The following is a 27,579-nucleotide window of genomic DNA, read 5'->3' as shown; positions in this document are numbered from 1 at the left end:
CAATTCTGCCCAGCAGCATTATCAATTGGGGTTCACTTGTCATACCATTTGTTTCATAGTAAAAAAATTCTAATGTATAATTCTTTTTTTTTTTTTTATCATAAACATTTGTAGAACTGTTTTTCCACACTCATTACTTTTGAATTCATGCTTTTAATTATTTTTATAAAGGGACTTGCAAAGCAGTGGAACAGTACTATATATTATTAGTCAGCCTGTACTTATCTTTTGACATACATGTGATTGGATTATGCTGAGAATTACTTTTATCTGCCTTACTGGAAAACACTGTCTACAAACAGTGTCTTCACCAGCCAAGATAATGTATTTTATATTCATATCTAATATATCTATAGCCAAGTTGTCTTAGACAACACAGTACATTCAACAGAATCTGAGGTACTGTCTCTTTCATAATAGAGAAAATGATACATATGTATATATATATATATACACACACACAACCACACACACACACACACATATATATATATATATATATATATATATATATATACACACACACACATACACACACACATATATATATATATATATATATATATATATATATATATATATATATATATATATATATATAAAATACTCACATTATTCTTAATATCAGTTGCATTTGTTCAGTTTGTACTGTTGATTCGTCTTCCAACTGCTCTTTATAAAGGGGATTCACTTGTGACTCATGACAGTTGAATGGCAGCCCTATGTATTTGTAAAAGGAATGCATTTTAAAAATATCTTCTATCTAGCCAACATTCATTCCATGCATATGCTGAAAAATTTAAGTTTCCCTCATAACAACATCAAGGCTCAATTCTTGTGATGTACATCTAGAAATAGACAAAAATGCCATAAATAGCTGTTTTGTACTGCCATAACCTGCAAAAATACTTCTTTACAGTTCTTGGATCCTTGCCTGAATACAATTTTACATTTAGCTGGATAATACTGGTGAAGCTCTCACAGATAAAAAATAAGCCACAGTAATTAGCACAATTAAAATACACTAAGCTTATGAAACAAATGGAGTGTATTCAGATGTTATTTCTTCATTATGGTAGACTTCAGAGATGCATCTAATTGAAATAAAATGATTGAATGCTTCAAATAAAAGCAGATTAAAGAAATACTGTTGAGTGGCTATTTTAATTCAATCAGAGCTGAGAGACCAAAGGTCAGCAAAATAATTTTACTTTAAACTAATGCTTTAGATACAATAAAAAAACATAAATTAAAAAAAAATGAAAAGGTTGCTTTGTGTACACTTTAATCAATAAAAAGATACTGTATAGAGTATCTGTATAAAATGAATATACAAAGGCATTAGTGTTGTCTTTCATCATGGTTTCTGTTGCATTATTCTCTCTCCATTTTGATTTCTCTAACCCAGAGTCATAAAATTAGGGAATGGTAAGTACTGAACATTATGATTTTACAAGACATTCTGCAGATGTTTATTTTATTTATAAAAATGTTAACATGGGCTAATCCCATTGAATAACACTAAAGCACTGTTACCATATGGTTCCTTGTGCTTTATATATGTTTCTACAATGCTTTTGCTAAACCTTGTAATGCATTTTCCTTGTTATGTCGCAGTATACATTTATAAAAGTTACATTTGGTCAATATGTTTAGAGTATAAGGCTAATGTTGCTCACTCTGCAGCTATTAGTAATGTAATTCCTCATTCTATCCCAGTCACCTGCAATAAGTCTTCGGGTGGTTGCTGAAGGAGCAGATTTAGTCTCAAAGGAGACTGCAGTACCAGCCCCTTGTCTCAGACAGCCTCCAGGACAAGTATTGAACCCAGGAGATCCTGGGGCAGCATTGCCTCCTGCTGAGTCCTAAAAGACAGTGGTCAGAGTATACAGCCATTGAAACTCACTAAGTATATTTTAAAGGAAGTGGTTTGCTGACGATTATTTGTATGACTTGCACATCTTGAAGTAGTGTATTCATATTATAAAATAGCTAGTGTACTTGTATACAGAGGGTCCTAGTTATCCTGTAATATTCACACGGTGCTTGCAAGGTTGCAAATATTTATGTAAAATAAAAGATTTTAACAGATTAAAGCCAAATGCAATTACTGCTCTACTGCATCAGACTCAGTAGGTGAGCTCAGGGACTGCTTTAGTTTTCCTGACAGGAAAAAAAAAAAAACCTTGCTTCTTATAGTATCACTGAAAAAACCATTCCAGTTTATCACCCTGAAGAAACTAAAAAAACAGGTGGACACTAAGAATTTCATCGTCAACACTCATTGAAAGAAAAAAAACATGCATTCAAACCAAACAATATTAATAGTATTTTTTATGGTTAAATATTATTATTCAGCATATATAATTGGTACATTATAAAAGTTGTTACTGAATAACATAATTAGATTTTAATCCTAGGGTAAAGTATAAGAATTGTATACCCACACAGTAACAGAACACCCTGTTACAGCACTCAGAATTCTGGTATAGTTCCACATTTTCCTTCTGATGTTTAGGGACAGTAAAGCTTTCCAGCGCTATGGAAACAATCAGTATGTCTGATCTTTGAAAGTTTAAAACACAATTTGAAGATGTACCTCTTGGCATGTTTGGGGGAATATCACTCTACATATCAGTGTCATCTTTTGCTAATACAGGCTCAAAGTATTTTTGTGCATAGATTTTAAACCAGAACAATTGCATTATCCCTGACATTAGTCAACTTCATTCACAATGATGTTGCCTACTGTGTTCCCACTCTGCACAAGTAGATTATGCATTTTAGCTCTAACTCCCTGCGAATGGTAGTTTTTGTTTTGGGCCTGCTTTTGTTGAACCTATAAAACTAAAATGTCAAGGATGGCTGCATATCTTTGGTGACTTTTTAAAAGGTAAAATAACCAATGTTTTTGTGTGGTGTTCTGGTACAGACTGTTGCATTGAACATATTTAGTCTTCTCTTCACATACAGATTGTTTTTTGACAGCTGCCAGAATCTCCCACAGAAAGTAATTATTTAGGTTTGCTGCTAAACTTGAAGGAAACTCAAGTTCAGAAGCATTTTCTTCTGGTGAAGCACGTTTGTAGTTGTTGGGTGGAAATGACTTCAGAAAAAATTAGGACACATACCTCTGAGGAAGTCTTATATTGTAGACGTATGAACAAATGGTATAATGTTCATATATCTAGATATATCTGCAAATTGGAAATTTATACAAGTCAATTAATTGAAATGAAAACAATGGCTAAATTTACAACGGCAGTAGGAGGTAGCTTGTACTATTATTCTTGGGGGGGGGGGGTTAATCCATTGACCAATCATTTTTTATTCTGATAAAGGTTTACAAACATCCAAGTGCTGTGGCAGTGGGTGTCATTTTATTGTAATTAAGGCGGGACCATGCTAATGTTTCAGACATTAGCATGAACCTGAGTTGACATTATTCAGAGATGTATGTTTTGAAATTCCTGAGAATGTACTTTTGAAAATCATGACAAAGCACTAATATAGCTATGTGCCCTTTGCCTGGTTGGCTATTTTTTTTCTTTTGATACCAAGTTTCATTGGCCCTTGCTTTACTTTGTTTTGATGTAATGCAATGTTTTGTCGCATTTCTTAACACACGATCTGCAACCGTCTCAGTAAGATGACGATTCTTAAATTTGTCCTTTGAATTGACGCATTTTGACCAATGGAATGATGTTTATCATCTCAAACTGGCACTGGCCTACCCCCTCCTGGCATTCCACATGTGGAACGAGTATTTCCAGAATCTAAAAACTATAAATGATAACATCATAATTAAAAAAAAAACGTTCCATCCTGCGTCGTTGCAAACATAGGCAATGCTTCTACCCAACATACAATGCTCATTATGTACTAAATTGTGGGTTAATAATTTTATCCAACATATGCAGACTTTTGCTTTAAAGATCAACATATTCTATCAAAAAAGTAAGCGGTTAGACATCATGCAACTGTAAGTCTGTCTTCAAAACTTGTCAACAGTCAGGACAACAAACAGGGATTTGCAGTACCACAATTGGATTGCTGCTAACTTGTTCCAGTCAAACAGCATAAGTGTTTATTCTGAGATGCAATGAAACACTATTAGAGATTTATAGGTCTTGTTACATTACTATATAGCAGATCACTTCTACAAAATTTTAGGAGAAAATTTAAACACACACTTAGAATCAGCAGAGGATTTAATTGGTAAATGTCAGTACAATGCAAATGTGTGCTATTGGCAGGTCTATTTACACTAGATCTTTTCCAGTTGCCTTTATCTTGTTTCAGATGCACAAGTAGTGAGTGATATGTAGATACTGGAATTAATATTATTCAACAACAGATGTAAAGTTGGCTTGAGGTAGTTTGCTTGTTTCAGGTAGAGCGTAGCCATTCTAAAACCTTCCGAAATGTACATTTCAATAAAGTTATAACTGTAGTTTAACTTAATTACAACAGTGTGATTTAGTAACGTGAACCTGCAGCTATTTCAATTTCTGTAGTGTTTTTTTTATATTTTATAATGGAAGTTAAGGGGTATCACTGATACTACTGTTAATAAGATTACTGGTAGTAAGTTCTGTTACCAGGTAATTGGATCACTCTGTAGAGCCTGGCTGCCCCCATCCATGTTTAGCAAAGCAGAGCAATTTTGAAGCTTGAGGGCGAAACACTGTAGACTTGAGAGCTGGAGAGATATTTCTGTTGCATCAGCAGCTACTTTTTATTCAGCAAGGTCCTTTTCTTCTTTTCTTAGTCAACCATTAAGACCAATAATTACTGTTCAGATCAATCTAAACATGTTTAAAATAACTTAATTATAATGTACACGGTACAAAACATATAAAAATAATTAAATAAAAATAGCCATTTTAAGTGAGTGCCCCATCCCAGACTATGCACCTATTAGAACTTGTCCATTTTGCAGTTTTCCCATTTAATTATTGCAGGAAGCAAAATTGAGTTCAAATACAGTGCATGAAATTGCAAGCAAAGACTGGTACATTACTAGGTTGCATGTACATTGCTCAATGGTATCTAAGAAGTTGTAGACTAAGGTTCTGAATTTTTTAGCAGCTATTTGTTACTTGTATGTGTACTTCAAATCTAATGTTCTGGAGCAGGTAAAGCTTGGTTTAATAAAATCATTAAAAACAAAAGTGGCACCGAGTTTACGATACATGCCGCAAGCAGTATAAACTCATTAAAACACAGCAAGCACATTTATTCTAGGCCATTGCTGAGTGACAAAAATAATTATAAAAATCAAGCAATATGCCAATAGGTATTATACTGTTAATTTTAAGTACATGCACTGCTGTAATATAATGGTGTTCATTAGAATCAAGCCATTTACATGTTTGAATGATTTGTTAGTAGGGCAGTGCAGATAAATATTAGACATAAGACCACTGCCTTTTAATAAGGCAGAAATACATCCATATTATAGTTTCAATTTGGTATTAAGAGAATTGAATATTATAAAATCTACTATTTAATTGCGCGTGATTATACTGCAAGCGCATGTATGCACACACCCAGAGTCAGATGGTCAATTCTGCCTAAATGCATACTCTATAGTTCAGGTAGTAGTTTCCAGCTGGATCACAAGGTTACCCATCGCCAGTTTGGGGTGTTCCTGCTATTATGGAGGAGCTAAATTAATACCAGTCGTTTGTAGGAGGATGTAATCCCACTGATTGTCATGAAGTGTCTAAACTAGCAAAATGCATTTCAAACCTGTTTTGTAATCAGTTTAACATATTTTTTTCTATTTTGCATGTGCATATTGTTTGATCTCCTTAGATATTTATACGATACATGATGCTCCCAAAATGTCACCATCGGGCTGTGCATTGCAAACACTAATGTACTTGAAGGCAAGCTCAAACAGTGGGGAAATGATAACCTCAAACTTCAGTTTAGCTTTGTATCACAACCATTACAGAAAAAAATATCCAGAGAAATACTAAATTCTCAGACCATAAAATGGAGTCCACTGTCACAGAAATACTACAGATCTGTTTGTCCTGATGATCTAGATGACCCAATCTACCAAGACATCAGTTACAGTAACATTGCTTCTTTAAAAAATACGTATTTCTTGATAATAATGATAATAATAGTAATAAATAATCTTTATATAGCGTGTTTCATAGTGGATCACCATCACAAAGCCCTTTGCTGTGAACTGTGCATTATATGCAGAGTCACTTACAATAGGACATTGATTTAACATCTCATTCGCAGGATGGAGCACAAGGTTAACTGACTTGCTCAGGGTCACACAGGGAATCAGTCAGTGGGAGAGGTGGGATTTGGACCGTTGACCTTCTGATTACAAGCCCTGGACTTTAATCACTGGACCACACTGCCTTCTGTGGCTCATACAAATGACATGATAAATAAACATGTCCATTGCTGTTTCTGTGAAAGGCAGTCAGTTTTTGTTTTATTTATACTTGAATTAATGTATATACCATACATTGCACTTGTATTGCAATTATCAGCCGGCTTTAGGGGAGGTAGTTCTAGGGTTAATCAGGGAAATTTCTTATAATCAGTTACTTACATTGCCTATAGGGGCTTGATGGGGAAATGTCATCACTAGTATACAGGCACATTATATAAATATTTTATAGGATGCTGTCATTTTCAGAACATTATCCATACATAGTGTGGATATACATTGTGTCTCTTTCTCATTATATTATATATATATATATATATTATATATTCGCATATATATCTTATATATAATATGGTATACCACACACATGGTCCTATAGGAAGTATTCACCCCCCTTGGATGTGGGGGAGGGTGGAAAATCAACTCAATTAAATAAAAACCTGAAAGTCTTCATTAGATAAGTATTCATCCCCTTTGCTGTGACACTTCTAAATGAGCTCAGGTGCAATCAATTGCCTTCAGTATTCACTCAAGTTAAATGGAGTCCATCTGTGAACAATAAATATGGTTTATGTGATTTCAGATTAAATACACCTGTCTCTGAAAGGTCCTACAGTTGGGTAGTGCATTCAAAGCAAAGATACTACCAAGACGACAAAGTAGCTTTCAAAACAACTCCGGGATAAAGTTGTGGAAAGGCACAGATCAGGGGAGGGGTATAAAAAGATTTCAAAGGTATTCAATATCCCTTGGAGCACAGTCAAGTCGATCATTAAGAAGTGAAAGGTATATGGCACCACCCAGAACCTGGTTAGAGCAGGCCATCCTCCCAAACTGAGCAGCCGGGTAAGGAGGGCATTGATCAGAGAGGCCCCCAAGAGGCCATTGACAACTCTGAAAGACCTACAGCATCCATGGAACTGTTCATGTGTCAACAACAGTTGAGATACACCACAAATCTGGCCTGTATGGAAGAGTGGCAAGGAAGCCATTTCTGAAAAAAGCCCATGTAAAATCCTGCTTGGAATTTGCAAAAAGGCATGTGGGAGACTCTGAAAAGATGTGGCAAAAGATTCTGTGGTCCAATGAAACACAAATTGAACTATTTGGCCTAAATGCAAAGCTTTATGTCTGGCGCAAACCCAGCACAGCACATCACACAGGTAACGCCATCCCTACTGTGAAGCATGGTGGTGGCAGCATCATTCTATGAGGATGCTTTTCATTGTCAGGAACTGGGAAGCTTGTCAGGGTAGAGGGCAAAATGGATGGAGCTAAATACAGGCAAATCCTTGAAGAAAACCTGCTTTAGTCTACAAAAGACCCAAGACTGGGACAGAGATTCACCTTTCAGTGGAACAATGACCCCAAACACACAGTCAAAGCAGTGGCCCAGTCAAAGCCCGGACTTGAAGATTGCTGTCCAACAAAGATCCCCATCCAACTTGACAGAGGTTGAACAATTTTGCCAAGAAGAATGGATGAATATTGCATGATCCAGATGTGCAAATCTGGTAGAGAATTACCCCAAAAGGGAGGGGGGGGGGTACTTCCTATAGACACTGTATATATACAATATTAGCTGTCTGTTTCATAGAGAGACTGATGATATTATTATGCAAGTCTTTACTGTAGATGAAATATCTAATCTGCTTCTGTTCCTTATTTATGAGCATAACAGTTCCTTTGAAAGTAATGCATCACATTTATATCAAGGGTTGAGTGCAATGTGAGCTTTATCATCTTTTGCAGAATTTGCAGCATGAAATCAAAGGTTGAGCTCTGTTCAGCTGAACTAAGATGATGTGTTAGTGGCATCTTGTCACCTTGCGAGATGTGCTCTATGAAGCATATCTGACTACAGAAATGTGATGAAAGGATAATACCCTTGTGGTAGCATTCTTAGCTTAGTAAGCAACAATGCAAGTTGGTCTCCTAGTACAACAACAAAAGAAACAAAAAAAAAAAACTCAAGTCAAAAGGGGAGTAAACCTTTGGTTTTACTGTAAAAACCTTTGCATAAGTATTTTCTAAGTATTTTTAGTCCTTAAAAAGAGGGGAGTGACTTATGTGTATAAGCCACTCCCCCCTTTTTAAGGACTAAAAATACCTAGAAAATACTTATGCAAAGGTTGTTACAGTAAAACCATAGGTTTACTCCCCTTTTGGATTGTGTGACCTATAGGCTTTTTTTCTGAAATTGCTGTCTCAAAAAAGGGGGGACGGATGGACGGACTACGACTTATACACACAGGTGCGAATTAGACACTTTTTTTTTACGGTATTTATTCCTGTTATCATTAAACATCACCAAATGTAATACAAAATAATAAAATGAAAAGGGACAGTGATTTGTTTGTTGGTTTAGAATGGCAGATACTGTTAAAATAGACCCTTTCAACTGTTGGCTCAACTTGCTTCTATATAAAATATCATATAATAGGTGATGCCAATGGAAGGGAAAGGTTATTATATGATTTGTTTCTGGAATCAGGAGCTGGGAGCTGAAACATAGGTGGAGACGTTTATAGCTAGAACAACCTACTATTGAATGCAAACAAACAAAATGCAAAGCAAAGGTGAGTAAAATACAACTGGGGAAGACTGAACTTTATTTTAACAAAACTAAATGTTCCTAGTAAAATAATATGTATTTGTTTAAACAGAGCATTTTGTTAATGATTGAAACTGTGCATGGCCCTGCCAATCCTAATCAATCAATCAAGCTCAGTAAGGGGATCTGACTCTCAAGGGAATATGACTGCCCCACCCAACTTATGCCATTTCCATGTCCTTTAAAACAAAAATCATGTGTTTGGCTGTCAGACATCCTTGAGAAGGGTCGTTGTATCAGTTACTGATAGTTATGGTTTCATCATACATGGAAATATTGTAAAAAATATGAGGATGTTTAGTTTTGCATACATTTTGTATCATTTACTGTGTTTCATTAAGCTATGCAACTAACAAAAATACCCCATATTAAATTACCTATTGATAGGCACTCTTGGGAAAGTAAATAGGTTAAAATTACATAACTCTATTACGTCCCTCTATATACAGTATATTTGCCATTGTTCTGAGCAGTTGCAGTGTGTGTAACTGTGATGATGTTCCTAAAAGCTTTGGATTGTCAGAACTAGTGACTGAAGTTTTACCTATTTAGGAGGATATATAATTTCCAGTATATAAATCAAGTACACAAACCTGTCAGCTAATGATTGATTTAATGTTGTTTGTAATTACAATGTTTAAGGCATTTGTAGCAGAAACATTTCCTTTCTTGGCTTCTAATTCTACTTACAAAGTTTAAGTACTGTAATTTTAAGTTATTGAATAACCCTTTCTTTACCCACTACAATATTATCTTTGAGAAATATATCTTCTAATGAAGAATGTGGACAGCTGTTACTAAACAAATGCCTACTGTGGGGCCTTCCTCAGCCTGAGGTCTCAGACATATATTAGAAATATGAACATTTCCTTTTCAAATTGCTTTCAGGGATTTTATGCCTTCACCTACTGTTGAAGGGTTTTCTAAAAGCAAAAGCTTATGGCTGATAAACAGTCATTAGGCTTTGTGTCCACCACATTAACCAGGATGCTGAGCACTAGAATAAGCATATATAATGCTGGAGGGACTAACTCAAGGGGTTTGATTTTCCAGAGTGGGCATATCACCCACATCTTTAATTTACTGTGGAATGGGCAACTTGACTGCAAGTCCAGTGTTTCAATTCTAGTTTGAGGTATCCAGCAGAACATACATTATAAAAACAATCTAAATATATTATAATGGAGGAGACACGTGTGAAACCAGCCCTTTCGTTTACATCCTAGTTGACTCCAATAATATAGACATGGAACAACATGATACTTGTCACTGGTGAGCTAGATGAACGGTCCCATTGGAGCAGCACTGCAAAGGGATTCAGTCATGTACAAGGTTGTCCTGGAAGAAAACTTGCTTCCTTCTGCTCTGACAATGTTCCCCAACTCTGAGGATTGGTTTTTCCAGTAGGACAATGCTCCATGCCACACAGCCAGGTCAATCATGGTGTGGATGGAGGACCACCAGATCAAGACCCTGTCATGGCCAGCCCAATCTCCAGACCTGAACCCCATTGAAAACCTCTGGAATGTGATCAAGAGGAAGATGGATGGTCACAAGCCATCAAACAAAGCCGAGCTGCTTGAATTTTTGCGCCAGGAGTGGCATAAAGTCACCCAACATCAATGTGAAAGACTGGTGGAGAGCATGCCAAGACGCATGAAAGCTGTGCTTGAAAATCAGGGTTATTCCACCAAATATTGATTTCCAAACTCTTCCTATGTTAAAACATTAGTATTGTGTTGTTTAAAAATGAATATGAACTTATTGTCTTTGTATTATTCGAGGTCTGACAACACTGCATCTTTTTTGTTATTTTGACCAGTTGTCATTTTCTGCAAATAAATGCTCTAAATAACAATATTTTTATTTGGAATTTGGGAGAAATGTTGTCAGTAGTTTATTGAATAAAACAAAAATGTTAATTTTACCCAAACACATACCTATAAATAGTAAAACCAGAGAAACTGATAATTTTGCAGTGGTCTCTTAATTTTTTCCAGAGCTGTGTATATATATATATATATATATATATATATATATATATATATATATATATATATATATATATATTATATATAATTTCAACAGCCTACATCACCTGAAGATTGAAGTCTGCTTTTACTAACCTTGCAGCTTGCTGCGTGTCTCTCTATCTTTTCCTCTGCTTTTTGCAGCTGTTTGAAAGTAAATATTAAGGGAAGGAAGACGTGATCCTCCAGCAAGACCATGCTCTGTAAGATCGAGGACTACTGCCCCTATAGGTTGTCAATTACTATTGTTTTTCTATTACTGCTTACAATAAAAAAAAAAAAAAAAAAAGACCCTTACACTCCAGCTTTCTTGAGTGTCTGTGTGTACTACTGCCTTGCAGTTTAAAAAAAGAAGAAAACAACAACTCTGTGCTTTCTCTATTAGGCCTGGTATTACCTGGTCCTACTCTTGAGCAAATTCAAAACACTCACCCAAAAAGCGATGTGTAGGTCCAAAAATACATATTAATTGTTATTTTAAAAAATAAAAAAGTCTCTTTCTCTTCTTTCTGTTTTTCTCCCATCTGTAGGCTGTGCCACCCTGCTGTAAGCTACGCACTGCACCGGTTGGGTACTGCACACGATCCAGGTGACATCTGAGACTGATCCACTCCACTGTAAACTTTGTGCTGCACTGGTTGTGTGACTGCTCTGCAACTGTCTGTAGGCTGCGTTCCACATATTTGCAAGCTACACACTGTTCCTGGTTGTGTGACTGCAAGCAGGCCAGACAAAGACACACAGCTCAGTTAGTACCTTTCTGCTTAAGTCCTCAGTCATTGGTGTTCAGTGCTTCGGTGCCCCAGTGTTTTTTGCCATTTACATGAATAAATGAGATTTACCCTATCCCTCTCTTTGGCCGTTTTTTTTCAGCCACAAACCTTATTTACATGTGTAATTCTCCCAAATGTGCAAGAGCGTTGCCATTTCACATGTAAATTGCCCTGCATATATACCCTTGTGCTTAATTCAAACCTCTTCTCAAGTTCTACAGATCAAGTGCGTACCTCACAGTAATTAATAAGCTGTTAGCATTTTGAATGTCGGCACTCATGACAAATTATTTTTTATCGTAATTCATTGATTATGGAGGTTAAAAGTAAAAACGATCATGTTTTTACTTTTAACCTCTATAACCAGCTGGTTGAAATGGGATATCAATCCTATATGAGAGTTGCTTAGCTTGTGTTCATGCAGCCAGGCCAGTGCTGAATCTAATTTCTGAAAAGTACTTGAATGCTTGTGTGCAAGTAACCTCTCACTGATGGCTGCCTGTTCTCTTCCAGCCTGAAAATCAATTTAAGGTTAAGAGTATGTGATGTTTATCTAGTTGAAAAACTCTGGTGGTGAATCAGCTCAGTTCAAAGTAGATTAAGACGAGCCAGATTACTCATTATTTGGCACCTGGTTTTTAGTACTGTCATATGTCACAAATGTGTAAAAAGGGTAGCCTTATGTTTCTAATTAGCACATGCTTGTGGGTGTTCCATTAAGGCACTATACTGTAGCTGGAGCTGTCACTTTCTTTTAAAGTGCGCCCTAGCCAAGATCACCCCAGGCATCTCATTGTGAACAGGATTCATGACCTACAAGGGTAGATGTTTTCACTAGGTGAGATGCAGGCGACCAAGTTAGAGCTGTTTAATTAATGCATTTATTTATTTTCATTTCAGTATGCAAAACTCAAACAACACTGTGAACAAAAACAGGACATTTATTCTTCATTTTACACCAAAAAAAAAAAAAAAAAAAAAAAAAGTGTTTCACCTTTGGATTTTGCTTGAACATGAATATATACTGTTACAATATAAAATTGTGATGGAAATTGGTAAGGACATTTTGTAGCTGTTGAGATAACTGAGTTCAGAATATGTGCGTAGCATATCTTAACAAAAATAACACATTTAAGTAAATTCTAAGTAACTGGTTATCACCCTTCTCCTGCTTACTAACTCTATCAAGTAACAGGCTGCTTAGAAATAATGCAGATGCAAATATATTGATATATATATATATATATATATATATATATATATATATATATATATATATATATATATATATATATATATATATATATCATCAATCAAGTCAACTTGTCGTGTTGTGTCTTTAAGCAAGCAGCTGTCTGGCGATTCTTGTGGACTCGCGGCGCCTGACCTGAGCAGGTTGACGTCATTAAACTTTTCCAGCATCTGTGGAGAGGGAGTGGCGGGTGGAGGAACGTGAGCGCGCTTCCAAACGACAGCGAGCAGCGTTTGGAAGAAACAGGCAACTGCTGCATTCCTTCTGGTAAGTGTGCGGTTTATTCCATGTGTATTTTTTGCTTGCAAAATCAATCAGAACGACGAGGGATGCATGGAACAGTCGCATTGCTCTAGTTTAGTTTAGTTTTTGCACATCTGAATTGGAAAACTTCTACAAAACAAATACAGTATTTATTTACAGTTTTAGAAAAAAAAGTTTCTACTGCTGGTTTTTAAAGTGAAGTGTGTATCAGAGCCCTGGCTGTGTTATTAGTTGACTGCAGTGTTGTGTGAGTACAAACACGCCTTTTTTGCAGACAATGTCCGTTCAACCCATATTTGCCCTATTTAGTGGTAGTTTACTGTAGAGGTGTATTGGTAAAACGGTGGTATCTCCTGCCGGCACTTGGCATGGGAATTGATGGAATTCGAAAGCGAACCGTGTAGCGTACAGAGAAAGTTCGAGGAATCAACGCGAGCTCGTCAGAAACAATCAAACCTCCAGATTTACTAGGGGCTTGATGACAGATGCAAACACTTAAAGTTAATTCGTCTCATGCAAGTGTCTCAAGTACGTCTCTTGATTTTTATAACTGAAAAAAGAACAGTAACACGTTGTAAAGGACTAAACTACTGTATTATTTAAGTTAGTTTAGTGGTTTGTTGTCACCATTTTAGTTGTGCTTTTTAATACAAGTGTGCCTTAATGAATCAATTGTAGCTGAATTCTTGTCATTCAAATACTGTTTGCAGTACCGAAATAATCCTGGACTCATGCCCGTGGCATTACATTTGCAATGTGTATCACCTACTGCAGCAATGCATTATGATGCGTTTATGTTGTGACAACGTCAGCGTGCTAAACACACAAATCCCAATGTGGCAAATTCAGCTTTTCCTAATTCATTGTCTTTTTGTGTGTTCCTCCTAAAAACGACATGCAATTATTTAACACAATTAGTTTACTGTTTTTCTTTTAAACTTTGTTAGCTTAACATAATTACCAAATAAACTGATTGCTGGTAATGCAAATGAAACCAATGCTTTGATCAATATTGTTTGTTTTGTGCAACTGTAGCAAGACCCTAATTATAATCATTTATTCTACATTGGCTGAATACTACCTTAATTGCTGCCTTTAAATTGAACATTAGAGGGTAAAGATATGTCTGTGAAGATGCCAATTAGGTGTTCCATTTACTAGAAGAGAATGGGATAATGTTTGCTATAAATTACTGTACTATTTACACACTTTTCATGGGTGTTCCGATTTTTAAATCACAGATGTAGTTTTTGAAATAATTGATGGCACCCTCTGAATACCCTTTGTTTTTATTTGGGTTTCCTTTTCCTTTGCTTTAGTGAAGTCGTTAATCTCTCATAAACCATTTCAAATGCTAACTTAATTATGTGATTTCCTCAGTCACTATGATAACTTATTGTACAAGAATAACCTATACCTCATATTTCAGTCACCATCATATTTAAATATGTAGCTGACCTTGACATTGACCTCTTACCTAATATGGCTGGCATAGTTAGGCCATGCATAGAGATTTGGCTCACACTATCTGGGCCTAAGCAATGTTTTGTTGTGTTCAGTAAAAAATATACTCTGGGCATTTGTCAGTGGTACAAACCACACTGTCTGAGGTTTGAGTGCCACCATTGGTTCACTGATGTATTCATATCAAAACCCAGAAGTAACATATTGGAAAGGACTAATCATCTTGGATACATCCCTTTATTTACTGTACACCACACTGGACTCACAATAAACGCGTGCTTAAATATGCAAATAAAGTATGAGCAGACCACCAACGTAAACAAAACTAGAATGCAAATTATATTGAACATGAAACCAATCTTTTCATAGACTAAGCATTAATAAAGTGAAAAACAATTCAAAGTGGTAAATGTGCATACTATATAATCGCAAAATCAGCTATCATGGAAGTGCCTATTTACAAACCAGAAAATATTTATACATGCCATTCTCTTATTGTTTTTTTTTTGTCCAGTAAAAAGTAATCGTTTCACTGCTACATTTTTTTTCACCTCGATTTAATTGTACAGTTTATTTTTTCAAACATGTTATACTGTTTAATGTGTTTCAGCTAATGCCTTCATCAGTAATATTGCAATACAGTTTGTATCTTAACATAGCATAGTTTGTGGGTTAACAGGACCATTACATTTTAAAATACTGCTGCTGGAACCTTGTAAACAAATCTATTCTACAGTAAAACCTCTCCAATCTGGCGTCTCTTGGGGCCAGAACATTGTGCTGGATTAGTTACTGTAAAAATCTTAATTATAGATATAATGGCATATATCTAAAGAGATGACCTTTTAGGGCTTAATGGCTAGAATTTTTAAAGAAATTAATTTAATAGACATCAACTCTTAAAAATCATTTATCACCTTGAATACCATACAATTGAATGACTTGTGACAGTTTGTGCTGCCTGTACAATATTATGCTAAAGTGTGCATATCTGTAGTCTCCAGTATTACTACCCTCCTGTGAAAATATTATAGGGTTACACAGCTCAACTCAGCTGTCTTTCGGAACTGAGATGCAACAGCCTGTAGCATTTATCTACCACAAGCTAACTCCCAAAGGTCTAATTTGTTGTGCCATACAACAGTGGAAAGTCATGTTTCACCCACATCTGATACCTGCATGTTTTGGATGGGGAAATTGTTAATTATTTTATAGTAACATCTGTGATCAGGATTCAAGTTAGATTCAAATTAAAACTACATGGCTTCTCTATCATAGTATTTGTATAAACTAATTTTCATTGCTTGTGTGCTTACCGTGTTCAATATAAAAAATGTATTTGTGCATACTGTAACTAAAGCCTGGTACACACTGCCCGATGCGATCGTCACTCAACACACTAGCCGATGTGAGGGAAAAATTGCCAGCTGACTGAAATCAAGCGAGTGATCTTGTAAAGTCGCATTGCAAAGTATAATACACTGCCCGCTGTGAATATTGCGTGGCAGTGGATCACATCGGGCAGTGTCTATTAACGGGTCTATCAATTACTCCGCGCAATCTGAGTATGCTTATTTGTTGCCCTTGGGTATAATAAGATCCTTTAAATAGGATTAGATTGTGTAAATTACAGACTATTATTGATTAGTCTTACAGGAAAACATAGACATAAGAACAGACAAATTATTTAACCAAAGTATGCTGATTTATTTCTACTGCGTCTTCTTCACAGATTATATTCTGGGTACTAGTAAAGTCAGGAAGTTAAACATGTAAGTCTGTTGTAAATAGTGGTGCAATCAATACCCTAAAACACCGTTGTGTATAGTAGTTCAACAAAAAAGCACAACTTGTATACAAATTAGAACAGTTCCGATTTATATATAAAAAATAAACACTAAGGGCTTTAGTTTTTAACAAGTGAAAAGAATATTTGTTTGTCTGCATTACATGTCCCTTTAACACTGTAATAATAATAAAAAAAATCATATTTTAACAGAAGTAATTTCTGTCTGAACTGTGGTTGTTCATTACTGTTAATATTTTATGACCAAAAGCAAAACATTTGAATGAATCTCCCAAATCTTGACTAATTTAACTGCCATATTAAATTCAGCTTTTTTTTAATATATACTAATGCCATATAATCCACAAGCTTTTAAACAAAAGAAGGTAATCGGTAGATTTAATAGATTTAAAAAAAAAAAAAAGAAAACGTATTGTCTTCATTTTTAAATCAAGAAAACGTTAGTACAGTAGACCTACTTCTGATTTGGCTTGTCCGTCACAAAGGTAGATGCCTAAAGTGTGTAGCCATACCAGCATTAAAAGAAGCACACTCTCACATAAAGGCTTTAATGCTAACCTGCAACAACAGACTTCAAACTGGGTTCTAATTTGATGCATCAATTCACCAATATATAATCAAAGCTTGGGAAATTTTTAAGGACAAATGATCAAATCGATGCATTGATTAATTGTTGCACCCCTAGTTGTAAACCATATGTTCTTGGTTTTAAATACAGCGATAAAGCTTTCAAATATAAAGGTGAACTTTCTGAGGCCAGTTTGCACACTGTGTTGATATGAACCATAAACAGAACACTGTCCGATAACTCATTTATTGCTCTTTGTTGAAATGTTAACCACCTTGAAAAATATTAAATTTAATGTGGCCTGAGGACATGCTAAAACTGGGTCATTCAGGGCTTAACTTTATATAGAAACATTATAAACGGAAACATGGTGGGTGTATAGCCCTTGGCTTACTATTACTGATTTTATGAGCAATTCATATCATGGCTGTTTCTGCTGTAGATTGTTATGGAATTACAGCTTGCAGGGATGCCCAGTTTAATACTGCACTGCTCTGTTGATTGTACAGACCATGCATTTCAACACAAGGCACAGTATATAACATTGCCACTACTTCAATAACAACGGCTAATTTGTGCAAATGTGGAGCTTGTTTTAGACCACACAAATGAACGGGACAGGATGAAACATTATGGTGACCATATGGGACAATTTGGGACAGTTCAAGCTTTTCAACTCACGCCCCAGTTAATTCTGGTATTACCTGTCTCTGGTACCATTCTTTCCTTTTTAAGAGAAGCAGTACTACGCTTACCAGAATGCATTAGGTTGAAAAGCCTGAACTGTCCCGCTGAACTCAGAGCCATGTGGTAACCTTATGAAACATGCATGTTAAAGAAAGAGAGAAAGAAACAAGAAATACTGCTGGGCATTTACAAAACATTTACTGCAGTGATAGCGTTTTTATTGTTTGTAAAATGTTACTGGTACAGATTTAGAGGCACAGCTATGAGTAAATTAACCTCCTTGGTTAACTATTTGAAGCTTGGTAACTCCCTCAATTTTTTTGTTTCTACCGTAGGTTAACACTAGTTTTAGCGAGTCACATTTTAGCAGTAATTCAACAAGATCAATATTTCATAGCCTTCAGATAAGATGGATAAATATCAATTAGGATAATGTTAAGGGGCACAGAATTTAAGGACCACAGATTGTATTTTAACACTCCAAACCTAATCAAAATGTATTTTTCCTTTGGTATTCCACTAGGCCTTAATTTACAAACAGAAACTAACTGAAGTAAAGTGGTTTATGAGCCCCATGCGTTCTCTTTTAATTGGAAGACATGAAAGTTGCTGATACCATATAGTTTAATTCCTGCTGAACTATCGTTTGAATAGATATTGAAGTATGAAGTTATAAATGAATGGCAGTGAGTAAGCAGGTTATGTAATTACAGCCTCATTTAGAGTAATACAAACAAGTGATTGTTAAAAAAAAAAGGCATAGATCATGCTTCTGTTCATTGGACCATTCTGCCAAATTTTCCCCTTACTGTAGTTTCTACAGTGTCTAGACAAACCGGGTACAAATTCTAATATTTTGATGTTTTTGCAACCAAGAGTTGAAATGAAAATAACTATAAGTTGTTCACAGATGTCCCATTTCTAAACACACTTGTGGTTTTGTTTCAAAAACGTTTTTATCCAGCTTGTTTCCACCATGACTCGGTTCCAAACCTGCTGCAAGTTGAAAGCCCAGTGCCAGTATAGAGCGACATCGGACAATGGACATCTCATTTTACAATAATTGGTGCCCATGTGAATTCATTAACATGGCGTTTTCGGGTTGATGACATTCAGTGGTAGAAGTCTATATGGATTGCAGGGCCCCAGACACACTTTTTGAAATGCGCCAATGGCTCCTAGGACAAAGAAAAAATTGGTCGCCAAATCCAATTTCGTGCCACTTATAATTATGAATAATTCTTCTGAGTGGCTGTTCGTCACAATCAGTTTTGCTTTATTGAAGATGACAACAGTCTATACAACCTTGATTTGATTGAAAAAAAAAATATTGATAAAGTATATACATGAAGAAAAAAATCTCAAGTAGAAAGACGCTGTCTTTTTTCACAATTAAACTGTGAAAAAAAACTTTTTAAAGCTTACATTTTTTTTTTAGGAATATATGCTAAAACTGCAGAATTTATGCGCTCTTTAATGTTTTAAATCAATACAGGCCAGCCTTATTTTAAATACATATACACTTTCATATAAAAATTAAAAAAAATGTTTTTTAATGTGGCTTTAGATTAGTGATCCTGCAAGAGGCCTCACAGATTTACAAGCAGTATGTTAATTACCAGTTACTGTATGTTTTACAGTCAGTTGGGTTTTAAAGATATTTGGTAGTTATATTTAATCATATTATGAAGGTTTTTTTTTTTTTTTGTATAAGTACTAGATAAGGCTATTTATTAAATACAGTAATGAGAACAGTCGAGGTTTGGGAGCAACCTGAGATTGAGAACTGATCAGAGCACCTTGCCCATTATAAGGTACTTACTATTCAGTATAAGTCACTAAGTCTTTAATCCATAATGGAATTGCTCCTGCCAGTTTGAATGTGGGTACGTTATCCTGGGTTTTCCGTGTTTCCTGTTTATCCCGAATTTTACCAAAAACATACAGGATTTTTATTAAACTGGATGTTGGTTTTTACTGATTTTTATACCTGATTTTTGTTTATTCAGTATTTTCCCCTGTACTGTTTTCTAGGAAATGTACAATATTTTGATCAAAATACTGTTTTATTTTGACTCTGACATTATAATAAGCAGCCCTAAACTGTATCCTAGGATAGAGTAGACCTTTAGACATCAGAGGATCAAATAACGTTCAAATGTGGTTCTCCGTCACTTCACAAACACATTATCAGCTGATTATGTTGGCCAATCAGAGTCGGATTATTGTGGCAATTGCTGGGCACAGTAACTACTAGCTTGATAAACTAAATTGAAATACTTACACGAAAATATAATATTTTTAGTGGATGAGGAATGGGGAGAAAACATAAATCAGTTTATGAATATTGAAAAGAAAACAAATGCTTCGTAGTATACAAAATTTAAAAAAATAGCAGAAGTGGGTCAGGTGAGGCAGAAGATGCTTAGCGCTGCAAATACTGCTGCACTACATGGTACATGTTTGCGCTGACAATAAAAGAACATACTGAAAAATAAGCAGCACATTAAACTAAACAATGTGAACGGATAGACAAGCAATCCATTTATGTGGGGTTTACACACGCTTTAATAAAAAGAAAGCACAGAATGACTGTGTTATTGCGTGTGTCAGTGCCCTGTGATTTGCTGGACAGCCACTGTTTATTGCAGAGGTATGCAGTGGTGAATTTGTGCAACAGTACTGTCTGTCCATTTAAACAATGCCTAAGCTGACAATCTTAATTGTAAATATTTGAATTTATGGTAATGCTTTAGTTGGTGAACTTATATCCATTGATGGAAATGTCCAGTGTGATTTTTTTGACCCGTCTCCCGATGACTTGCACCGCCCAGTTCTGTCAATTTTTTCTTTTTGATATTACGGTGAATAAACCCGTCTTGTTTTGTGCTGATGTCATGTTCATACCATCTGTAGATACTATTTCCGTCAGCACAGTGATTGCTCAAACGTACCATCTAACTTGGGAAAATGTGGCTTCGACTTGCACAGATTCTGCTTTATTTTAAACCTAAGCAGAAACCAGAACTGCTACTCATCATATTCCACGTGTAAAGTGTGTCTACTGAGATTCCCCCCCCACCCCCCCCCCCCCCCCCCCCCCCCCCCCCCCCCCCCCCCCCCCCCCCCCCCCCCCCCCCCCCCAATTTTTTACCAATTAAAAAAAAAAAAAAAAAAAAAAAATCCCAATTTTATCCACATTTTAATATATGTAAAGTAAACTCCTGGGCCTTTCACAGATATTTGAGCAAAACAAAACAATTATGTTTTAAAAAAGAGAATACATTAGAACCCAATTTCAAATGTAGCCTCTTGTTCAGTAAGATAACAAAATAACTTGGACATTTGGTACAATCTCAAATGGGTAAAACAGACAGTGTGTGGAGTGTCAGTATTTCTATGGGGTTGCTACAAGATTCTCTGCAAGTCATGTCTTCAAATCAGTTATATTTGGTCAAGAAATTGAAGGTTACATTGCACAATTAAAATGTAGCATCAAACAGTAAAGAAAATACTATAGTATAGAGGAAAGACTTCCATTATTAACTTCAGCTGTGGCAGACAGTAGTGCCACATTACAGCAAAAGTTACTGTGTCTCAAGCAACTATCAAACAAAGGAAGCTGTCAATTACACATTGTTCTGATATTCTTTCTGATGTTTCAAGTTGATGTGGTTTGAGTTTCTTGATGACAGATTAAGTTCCATTGCCCGTGTATCCTGTCTGCTTGTGGTGTTTGAATGAGGTGAGCGCCAATATGTTTCAGCCTAATGTATGCACTTCGACTGTGAGTTACACTCAGCAGAACTAGATGTTCATATTAAACCTTGTTTCTGGAGAGTGTACAAAACTGTACCCTCTTGCTTCAACCTAGAATTAATTCCTGTCACATGACAGAGTAGCAGCTACTGTAAGATTGTCGCGTGAATAGCGTCTAATGTTGCAAAACAACTGAAGTGGTCTTTTAGGTTTCATAAACTATGGTTTATATTAAACGGTATACATGTATGCAAATAATGTAATGGCGGATGATTGGTCTGAAAAAAAAAAAAAAAAAACTTAGCTGGAGTTTTATCCTGTAACCATTGAGGAATCTCTCTTGATTTAGTTAGACATTCCAGACAGTGTTATGGCAGGAGTTTTCATCCACACACACAGCCAGAGTCTGATTATGAAGCAGCATTTAGAATCAGTATGGCACAACAGGGCACTATTTTTTTACTTTTAAATACAAGTAGAAAGACAAGAGACAATGCCTCATAGCCAATATTATATTGTTGACCTTTAGGCACAGACATTATTTAGTGCCACTGAATGTATAACTGTTGGGAATCATCTAGTTCATGAAGGCATTATTTTCATCAGTTTTAATGGCTTGTTGAAACACTGCACAACATCAAAAAAGTTGCTAAATTTCATATTAAAAAGAAGTCGCTCGATTGTTGGCTGAGAATGTGGTGATTCTGAAAGCAGATATACAGTATAAAACAATTTTCAAAATAATAGTATACGATTATATGGCTATACTGTTAAGGTCACATATATCAAAACAAAATTCCCCAAAACAGTGAACCTGCACACCCCAATGGTCTGTTTTTTTAGGTTGGGGACACGTTTAGACCGATCAGTTATGAGTTTGAATTTAATTATCATTATTTATTTATTTGGTCTATTTTCACAGCATGTTCTGATTGTACCTTATTTTTTTTTTTTTAATCATTTTTGTGTTTCAAATGAGGTTTTCTGTATAATCACATTTCACAACTGAACTCAAGCATTGTGCTTGCAGAATATTTTAAATATGAATTAATCCCTGAGGAATTCTCCCTGAGGCATTATAATATTTTTTTTTAAGTAATACATTGCTTTATTGTCTTTTTTTTTTTTTTACTTCCTATTTTTTATTCTAATTATTCCTTCTTTTGACAGATCTGGTAAAACCCACGAACACAGTTATAGGATTAAGAATGTGTTCTATGTGGTGTGGATGACGGATAATGCACAGGCTTCAGAGAGAACATGTCGACTAATTGCAGGGCCTAATTGAAAAGACCTGTTTTAGCTTTGCTAGCATTTACAGTATCAACAAAATATGAAACAGTTTAGTAACAGTCCAGCAATGTCATGTGAGAGTAATCCTGTGTACAGTACTCTACACATTAAGTTTAGCATTTTACTGGCATTGTAATAATAACCAGGATGATAAAATATAAAACACTGATAAAGGCATTGACTGACTTGTTGCTCTAAAACAGGTTGACTGCTGTGTATTACCCGATTTGTAATTTAAATTGCGTCCCTTTTAATGTAAACGCGTAATTAATCCTCAAGTGTTTCTTTCCTAATTCTGCAGTGTTAATTGCAAGATTTAAAGAGGCGTGTCTCCAGACAGAATGTCTTTATGAAACCAGCGTTGTGTAGTGTAGTGACTACATCCTTTACACAGAAAAGTGATCAATTTCCTTTAAGGATTGTATAGCTAGAAAAATAGTTATGAGCTCATTTCTTCATCGTCAGAAAATATATTTCAGTTAAACTGCCATGGTTTAAAATTTTGCTTATTAAGGATTCATTAAAGGCAGATAGCATGGAAAGAAATAAACTAAACAATAATGAAATAGGCAATTAATTTAGCTTACTTCAGGAAAGCTCCACCTTGAGCGCTGTACCTTTAGGTCTTAGTTTTTCAGCATAAAAAGCAGTGCTTTGCCATTGTTGCTGTTTTATTTGCTTTCTTATTCTCTGTGTGTTTACGGCTGGCATTACGATATGATCACGGGGATTACAGCAAAACTAAGTATACTTTTGCACCATCCTCATATAGATAATCACATTTAATTTAACCCTGTCTTACTGAAACATTGCTTTTTTTTCTTTGTTGGTGCAGCCGCCATGTTGAGTTTCAGCAGAGAAGATTGAAGTCACATGATGAATAAACTCGCAAAAAAATAATGGGCATGGTATGTCGTATTCAGTTACTATATGCTTAGATGTGTATTTTCGACTAATGTGCTGATTACATTTTTTACCAGTTTCAAAATGATGATTTCTGAAATGGTCGTTTTTTAAAAAGGAAATAAACAAACACCGTCAAAGTGTGAGTATTGTGATTATTATTTATGAGCATTGTGATTTATATGTATGTTTACCAGAGTATTTATACTTCTAAATAATGCAGGAAGATTGTGCTTCACTGATTTTAGTGTTCAATTATACTATGAGTTAAAAACTGTAAAGTTCATGAGCAGCACCGAGCAGCGCTCTCTATAGAGGCAGAATCGCCAGATGCCTGCTTCGCCCACCCTGTACCAGTAGATTCTCTGGTGCCTGAGTAAACTCAGCACTAATATGATGTGCATTTTTACAGAGGGAAATCGGATATTCAGCTGCAAGACAGACACAAATATTCTTATCTTAATGTTTTGTAAGAATGGTCGCAATATAATAGGGTTACCTTGAGAGGCTGGTGTCTCGATTTGAGGTTGATATTTATTAAAATAACTTGCGAAAGTTAGTGAACTGAGTGCGAAGGTTGTTGCCAGTTAATGCACAAAATACGCACATTTTAGCCTTAGAAGGAACGCTGATCTCGATAGTTATCATCTACTCGCATTTTATCTTGAATTTCATACATACAAATACTGTAATCTGATTTTTTGCACCTGGTAGAATTTCTGTGACATTCTATTAGGTTGATAAGTTGCAAAAGGTTAATCAAATCTGGGACTTTTTGCATATTGCTTTACCCCCAGATGGCAACAATAAGACTCAAACCCTGGGATGTGCATCAAAAAAAGTATTCTAACATTGAACCGTAGCTTCATTTATTCCTGATCTTCTGCAGTGATATTGTGCATTTCTCTCTCTTTTTGATTAGATTGACTTCCACACAGCAAGCATAATTAAATCAGTCTCAAAAGTTGCTTGATGCTCTTCTACAGAAGAGCAATCTTTTGTCTTCTACATATTATATTTTAATATGAATCTGATACCAGTGATTTGATTTTAGTCCAGCTTTCCAAAATTGGAAACAGCTTGTCTACATTGTTTGCATACTTAAGCTATACTTTATATTTCTATTCTTATTTCATCCTTTTAATATCCACCGGTTCAATCCAGTATCACAAGGGCAGGATGAGCCTGCTGAACAGCCTAAAGGTTATTACCTGTTGGTTATAAAACAAGGGGGTTTAGGTCAAGCACAAGGAGTATTAACTTAGGGAAAGCAGACATTTAGCAGTAGTTTCATTAACCTGGGGTTATTTAACAAGTGCTTTAGAAAAACAAAGCCAAACTTGAATTATGTTTTTCCTGATGAACATGAATGTAATACTATAATTTTCGCAACATTTATTTAACAAATAACTGGTAGTCATGAATTTTCGTATGAAGACACTTTTTCATTTCGACTTTCATTCTACTCTATTTCTAAAGACCTTGGTAGCCGAAGAACTTTTACTTGATGGGCATAAATTGAGGTCTGGATGTAATTCAATGAAAATGTGTCTGATTTATATGACAACTCCTGTGTGTAAACAAAACTGGGATTCATTTTATTTTTTGTGTAGACAATGTCACAGAATAGTTTTTGCCAAATCTTCAGATGTTTGCATTTTGATTTGAGAGAAATTAGAAGCATTTGCTCTGGCAACGAAGGGCAACAAGGATTTGCTCACAACAATGGAGGTGCTGCTGTTTTCCAGAGAAGCACTATGCTGCAGGGCCACACATTAGAAAAGGTAACGTTGTTGTTGTTATGCCTCCGGCCATCGCAATCAGTAAATGGAGGCTGTTACCATAAATTATAGATCAGTTTTTATGTTTGCTTGTGTATTAGTCGACCCCTCCAACTTCAGGATTGTTTTGAGTTTAAATTTCTCGACTTCTACTCGAGCAAATACGGTAGTTTAGATGGGCAATTGTGTTTTTTAAAATCACCATATGGAACTTGTGGTGTTTTTTTTATAGGTTGTTACAATTACAGTTTGATATACAGCAGGAAAGCACAGGTGTGTTTCAAAATTGCAGTTTAGAAAACATTTTTAGGGACAGTTAGTGCATGTGGTGTAGTTTTTAAAGTTCAGGTTGAAATGGCTGCCTTATAGGATAGCCCTAATTGGGCTGTTATACAGATTATTACAGTTGTGTACAATATAGGTAACAAAAGTGAATGTCTGAGACTCGCAGGTTGGGTCAATTTGGTGGTGATGTACTGTACATGCAGTTGTACTATCATGTATGTGGGTTCATTGTTTGGTAAATACTTCTCAGTAAAATCAAACTGGACCTTTATTTTCTGGCACAAGACTACAGTACTACTGCAATGTCAAAAGTAGTGGGGAACATATTCAGTGGCAGGTGACTAATGGCTGGTGCATTGTTAATTGATCTCTACAAGGCTCATGACACCATTGACCTTGGTATTCCATGTGTTAGGCTGAGTGCATTGGGCCTTGGGGACATAGTAGAACTCTGTGTCTGAAAACACTGCATCTTTTAAAGGTAGCAGATCCCCTTTTTCCTGGGCTTGATTCTTATAAATTTTGCTCCCAAGCTTCTATTTTTGACCCCTTACTGCACCTCTCCTTGCGATCTATCAAAGTTCTTGTATCGGTGCTACATTTTTACGAATGTCTTCTCTCTTCTGCTGATGTTTTTGTGTATAGAAATGCCGGAACCTTAGGGGAAGAACATCGTTGATCTAAGACAGGCCTCCCTCGGGGAATGTGGACCAAGCTCTTGTTTGCTAAAAAGTCCAAAGTTAATGCTTTATGGTTATTACATTTGGTCATTCCAGATTCACATGGACAAAATTCTGGGAAGATGTTTCCTCCATGTGTGGTTGATGCATGTGTAGCCCACAGGTGATGGAGAAAAGGGTTCCATGTACTATGGGTGTCATGTGGATGTGAAAGAAGAGCAGTTACTGCAGTTGTCTCATACACCACTGAAACAAGGTTTCAGGAATATCAGGCTTTATTACATTATTGAAAACTGACTTAAATATCACATTATTTGTGAATAGGGTCCACAACACTAGAATAGCTTAGCATTTGAAGTGGTCATGCATTATATGCATATCTACAAGACAGATGAAGAGTGTGAAGAACAAAGAAAAGAGTATGGACTAAAACCTCCCTGAAATAATGCCCTTTGGATCTGAGGCAAGTGGATTTAAAAAAAATAAAAAATAAAAATCTCAGAATGACTGGGTGATAGGCTACCACCCCCCCACCCCTGTGTGTATTTTGTGTTGTTATTATTTTAATGTGTGGTTTTTGTGTGGTAAAAACACAATAATTTGTATTCTTGTTTTACAGCTTGAATTGGGGTAAAATGCCCCATCCAAATAAAATCGTGAGAATGTGTGGTAGTAGCGAGTGATTATTGACAAACTGGCTGTGGACCACGTGTATGAGAAACTCTGTGCTGAATGTGGTCGAGGGATAAACTAGGTCATTGATAGCCAGTTAAACGCTCGAGCACAGTATAAAAAACATGCTGCTTTGGCTACATGGGAGTTAGTGGGTGTTCAGAGGTGTGGAACGAGAGACACGAGTTACAGAGAATCAAAACCTACAGTAATAACAATTGCTACCCGTGCTGGGTTTACACCAGCTTGCTACTTGTTGATTTATTTGACCTGTTTGTTTTGGCCATGGTGCTGTTTTCTTTGTATCAGTGTTATGTTTTGTT

General features: G+C 35.8%; 1 protein-coding gene across 1 annotated transcript in view; it reads left to right on the top strand.

The window, feature by feature from the left end:
- Positions 1–13,288: 13,288 nt before the first annotated feature.
- The window catches only part of LOC121323092 (PTB domain-containing engulfment adapter protein 1-like), a 134,025-nt gene continuing 119,734 nt past the window's right edge, over positions 13,289–27,579 (top strand). Inside the window, exon 1 of the mRNA XM_041263847.1 lies at positions 13,289–13,360. The gene's annotated coding sequence lies outside the window, so the exon portion shown is untranslated. The remainder of the gene's footprint in view (positions 13,361–27,579) is intronic.

Source organism: Polyodon spathula, chromosome 11, assembly GCF_017654505.1.
Source record: "Polyodon spathula isolate WHYD16114869_AA chromosome 11, ASM1765450v1, whole genome shotgun sequence".
Taxonomy (NCBI): domain Eukaryota; kingdom Metazoa; phylum Chordata; class Actinopteri; order Acipenseriformes; family Polyodontidae; genus Polyodon; species Polyodon spathula.
The sequence above is the reverse complement of the archived record's forward strand: the minus strand, read 5'-3'. Positions and strand labels throughout refer to the sequence as shown.